Here is a 6,000-nt window from a genome sequence, read left to right as displayed (position 1 = left end):
GGAGATGTTAACCTGCAAGATCTTTAATCTCTCTTTCATTTGAGTACAACATGATCTTAGTTGACTTTGAAAGCATAAAAGATTTGTTCAATGAGACAAAAGACTTGTTTTTCACTATTTTTGTTCATCTTCTAAGGTTTCCTGTCAACTCACATTTCAATACACAATGGGGAATGTCTATTAGAAGGCTTAGTTAAATTGATTTTATAAGGTTATATACATATCTAAAAGCACTTTTAAGCCAATATCATTTTTGTGGGTTTTCTTTCCCTAACTTGGTTATATTTTCTATGAACATTCTAGTTTTCTCTGAGTACATTGTATTTCTAGTAGAATTTGGATTTAAGAGCAGAAAAAATCACAGTTCTTCTTCTGTTCATGAACAGCCCCTTCTTCCTAAATATTTCCATCTGGCCATTTGCTACTTTTAGAAAACCAAGAGAAATAGAGGAAGGAGCAATAATACCAATTTTGCATCCATACAATTAGCCCAAGACACAGAGTCTCATCTTTTCATCTTCTCTACCCAAACCCATATGTGCTCATTGCTTTATATGTTCTCCACCTATCTTGATTAATGTTTCGTTTTTAATCTGATAAATTATTTTGGAAATTATAAAATATTTAAAGTTTACAAACACATAGTTCTTCTTTTTGATACTTGATTGAAATCTGCTGGGATTAAGACCAGATTCTAGCCTTTCACAAATCTCTTTTCAATATCAAGTACAGTTGGCACATGATTGTTTAACTTTATTCATTAGTATGTTCCTTTTCCTCAGCATGGTTTTGATCTAGTCCTTTCTTTTGTAAATCCTATTTTCCCTTTTTTGGTAGTTCAGAAATGCTTTGTAATTATTTGCCAGACAGAATTGAGATCTTAGTGATCCTTTCCCTCATCACTCTATCACACCCACCTCACACACAAACACATACACACCTAAGTGCACAAATACACACACTGTTCATCTCTGTTAGCACCATCAGATATATTACATGTTTCTTTACCTCCCACTATTTCTAAATATCCCCATTAGTTGCACATTTAACATGCAGAAAAGAACAAAAATTAAATACATGTAAAAAATGAGAAACTCTGAATAATAAGAATGCATTTGTTGGATATCTTGTGAAAATAATGATTGTTTCCATTTGTTGAGGACCTCAATGTGTTGCCATTACTGGTGTAATTTTGGTGCAAATAGCCACCTGTGGAGACTTCTTAGAAAGTTTCAATGATCTTTGTGTGTGGATTATCAACAGGATGGAAACAGAAAGGGTAAGTGGAGGAAAGGAAAATAACAGTGACAAAAAGAAAGATGAGATTTATTCATTGATGTGTAAAGACTTATTAAGTACTTGTTTTGTGCCAGGCAATGTCCTAGACAATGGGAATACAATGGTAATCAAGTTCAAACAATATCACAGAACTCTGGAGATCAGAGTCTAATAAGGTACAATGGAAAGAGGCTGGGGTTAGAGAAATGATTCCCTATGAAAATTGTTAAATTGCAGCCGCGATACATGTGAAGGATGGCAGGGCCACTACAGTGGTTCAGACTATGCCTCACCTAAAACACCAGACCAACAAGTAAATGATGCCTGAACACCAGTCAGAGCTCTCCCTGCTGAGTTTCTTGCAAGAAACATTAGAAGGGACACCTTTTTGAAATTTCCACAAAAGTGGGTTAGCAGGGACCTTGAAGGAAATGTTCATGGGAGCTTGTAATACAGAGATCAAGGAAGGTTTCTTTGAGAAAAAAACAACCAAGGACAAGATATCTGAAAAAAGTTTTTAAAAAAATTAATCAGGTCATGAAGGCAGTAGTGGTTGAGGAGGGCAGTGAGAAGGAACTCAAGGAATGGTTTGTGCAAAGAACTTGTGCAAGGTGTCCTGGAGAAGCTGAAGAAAGGATGCTGGACTGGAGTGAGAGATGGAGAACGAGAAAGCCAGGAGATATTCAGGGGCCAACCATGTAAACTGGAGCATGTAGACTATATTAAGGATTGAGCTTTCATGCGGGGTAAATGGCTGGTGTATTGTGGAGGACCAAGGGCAGTACAGATGAGTTAGGAGGCTACTGTAGTGATGAGCAAGAAATGGTGACAGCATAGTCTACGGCCATGGCAATATCTATAAAAACATTTAATAAAAATACATTAAAAGAGTGACAAGCATACTTATTGGAAGCATTGTGGAAGGAAAAACTGTAGTGTGAAGAGTAGAATTCAGAACCTTTAGGACCCAAGGCATGATTTTCTGCCTTAGTAAACAGAGCAACACAATTACAATTTGCTTTGTTCTTGATAATGAAGGTTCTCAGTCAAGATGAGTTATATTGATTTTTTATGAGAAGAACCTGGGGTGATGAATTGACTCTATGCTAGTCTTAGCTGTGCCCTGAATTAGTTCCTTAAAATTGTTGACATCAGACTTATTTCTTATCCTTTATTTGCATAAACCGAACTGCTGTATGAACTACTCAATGCAACATAGCTACTATAATGGAAAACTAATGATCTAATTACTTTAGCAATCTAATGATGTTGAATAGTTGGCTGTTGCCAAACTTTAGTTACTTTCTTGTGATAAATTCTGGAGTGATAATTTCCGGGTTATAGGACATACATGTATCTAAGGCTTTTGACAGACATTGCCAACTTCTCCAGAAAGTTTTGTTATTTTGCTCTCTCACTAACAGTGTAAGAATGTTTGTTTCTCCATACTTGCACCAACATTGGATGTTTTTATTAAGAAATTAAAGTTTGCCAATCTTTTTTTTTTTTTTTTTAAGACTGAGTCTGGCTCTGTCGCCCAGGCTGGAGTGCAGTAGCGCCATCTCGGCTCACTGCAAGCTCCGCCTCCCGGGTTCACGCCATTCTCCTGCCTCAGCCTCCCCAGTAGCTGGGACTACAGGCGCCCGCCACCTCACCCAGCTAGTTTTTTTGTATTTTTTAGTAGACACGGGGTTTCACCGTGTTAGCCAGGATGGTCTCGATCTCCTGACCTCGTGATCCGCCCGTCTTGGCCTCCCAAAGTGCTGGGATTACAGGCTTGAGCCACCGCGCCCGGCCAGCTTTGCCAATCTTGTAGATAAAACAGAACCTTATTATTTTTCTTTTTCTTTTACAGTATCTAAATATTTTCAAAACTAAATACATGTTAAAAATGAAGAAACTGAATAATAAGAATGTATTTGTTGGATATCCTGCGAAAATAATGATTGTTTCCATTTTTCTGGAATGGAAAAATTTAGACATGTGTATTTTTTTCTTCTAAAACAGAAGAATTTAGACGTGTAGTTTTTCACCAAAATTTCTATTGAGGTTTATATTTTTTACTTACTGATTTTCAAAGATTGAATATTCAATTATAGAGGAATCATAGGGAAACATAGTAAACTTCCTCTAACCTTTTAAACAGGATTTAAAACATTCTGGCATTTCAGCATGTTTTATTGTTTTGCTCACTTTTAACTTAAGGTAGTTTTTTTTTTCTTTGTTCTAAAAATTCAGAAAATGATTACCAGAGAAAATTAAAATCAGGTTGAATTTTTGCAACTTTAAGCATGAGTAAAACTCTCAGACTTTGGTTATTCATTCATTCTCTGATCTTTTATACTGCTACATATTTGAGGGTGTATATTTTAGAATGTGAATTGTATAGGAAATTTATGATTAAACCTGTAATAATGACCTAGAAGTTAGTGATGTGCTGGTAAATGTTTAACAACTGGTTCTCGTTGTAGAATTTACTGCTTTCTGTGTTATAAAGACTCCTATCCTGGCTAATTTCAAGCTACCAATGTGAAGTTGCATAGTGAACTCTTGAAAACTGGTACTGAAGCAATACAGGATTCTAAAATGTCATCTGAGTCATCAGACAGGTTAAATTCTGTAGCACAGAGTTTTGTTGTTAAATGTATTTCAAATTTTTAAAATATTAAATATATGGAGAATATTTGATTAATCTGAAAATCCCATTCACTGAATTAGCCAAATAAAAACTTTTTACTGTAATTTTTTTTTTTTATTAGGACTTTTATTTTAGGTTCAGGGGTACCTATACAGGTTTGTTATATGGGTAAACTGTGTGTCATGGGGCTTTGGTGTACAGATTGTTTTATCACCCAGGTAATAAGCATAGTACTCAATAAGTATTTTTTCTTATCTTCTCTCTCCCCCCACCACCCACCCTCAAGTAGGCCCCAGTGCCTGCTGCTTCCCTCTTTGTGTCTATATGTTCTCATTGTTTAGCTACCACTTATAAGAAAGAATGTGTGGTACTTGGTTTTCTGTTCATATGTTAGTTTGCTTAGGATAATGTCCTCTAGCTCCATCTATGTTGCTGCAAATGACATGATCTCATCCTTTTTTATGGCTACATCGTATTCCATGGTATTATGTACTGCATTTAAAAAAATCGAATCTACCATTGATGGACATTTAGGTTGATTCAGTGTCTTTGCTATTATGAATACAGCTGCAATGAACATATATGTGCATGTGTCTTTATGGTAGAGCGATTTATATTTTTTGGGGTATATACCCAAAAATGGGATTGCTGGGTGGAATGGTAATTCTGTTTCAAGTTCTTTGAGGAAGTGAACACTGCTTTCCACAATGGCTGAGCTAATTTACAGTCCCACAGGCAGTGTATAAATACTACCTTTCCTCCACAGTCTCTCTAGGATCTGTTACTTTTTGAATTTTTATTTTATTTTATTTTATTTTGTTTTTATTTTTTGAAATGGAGTCTCATTCTGTTGCCCAGGCTGGAGTGCAGTGGCAGGATCTTGGCTCACTGCAACTTCCACCACCCAGGTTCAAGCAGTCCTCCGGCTTCAGCTTCCCAAGTAGCTGGGACTACAGATGCCTGCCACTACACCCTGCTTATTTTTGTATTTTTAGTAGAGATGGGGGTTTCACCATGTTGGCCAGGCTGGTCTCAAACTCCTGACCTGAGGTGATCTGCTCCCACTTGGCCTCCCAAAGTGCTGGGATTAAAGCTGTGAGCCAGCATGCCTGGCCTTGACTTTTTAATAATAGCCAATCTGACTGGTGTGAGATACTATCTCAATGTGGTTTTGACTTGCATTTCTCTAATGATTAGTGATGTTGAACATTTTTTCATATGCTTGTTGGCTGCATATGTGTCTTCTGAAAAGTGCCTGTTGAGGCCGGGTGCGGTCGCTCACATCTGTAATCCTAGCACTTTGGGAGGCTGAGGCAAGTGGATCACCTGAGGTCAGGAGTTCAAGACCAGCCTGGCCAACATGGTGAAACTCCATCTGAAAGAAAAAAAGAGAGAGAGAAAGAAAGAGAAAAGAAAGAAAGGAAGGAGGGAGGGAGGGAAGGAGGAAGGGAGGGAAGGAGGAAGGGAGGGAAGGAAGGAGGGAGGGAGGAAGGAAGGAAGGAAGGAAGGAAGGAAGGAAGGAAGGAAGGAAAGAAGGAAGGAAGGAAGGGAAAAGTGCCTGTTTATGTCCTTTGTCCACTTTGTAATGGGGTTGTTTGGTTTTGCTTGTAAATTTGTCTAAGTTCCTTATAGATTTTGGATATTAGATCTTTGTTGAATGCATAGTTTGCAAATATTTTCTCCCATTCCGTAGATTGTCTGTTTACTCTGTTGATAGTTTCTTTTGCTGTGCAGAAGCTCTTTAGTTTAATTAGGTCTTGTTTGTCAATTTCTATTTTGGAGTTGCTTTTGGTAACTTTGTCATAAAATCTTTGCCAGGTCCTATGTCCAGAATGATATTTCCTAGGTCATCTTCCAGGGTTTTTATAGCTTTAGATTTTACACTTAAGTCTTTAATCTATCTTGAGTTGATTTTGGTATATGGCATAAGGAAGGGGTTCAATTTCAATCTTCTGCATATGGCTAGCCGATTATTCCAGCACCATTTATTGATCAGGGAGTCCTTTCTTCTTTGCTTATTTTTGTCAGCTTTGTCAAAGATCAGATGGCTATAGGTGTGCAGCATTATTTTTGGGCTCTCTATT

The sequence above is a fragment of the Chlorocebus sabaeus genome, chromosome 12, assembly GCF_047675955.1.
Source record: "Chlorocebus sabaeus isolate Y175 chromosome 12, mChlSab1.0.hap1, whole genome shotgun sequence".
Lineage (NCBI taxonomy): Eukaryota > Metazoa > Chordata > Mammalia > Primates > Cercopithecidae > Chlorocebus > Chlorocebus sabaeus.
The sequence above is the reverse complement of the archived record's forward strand: the minus strand, read 5'-3'. Positions refer to the sequence as shown.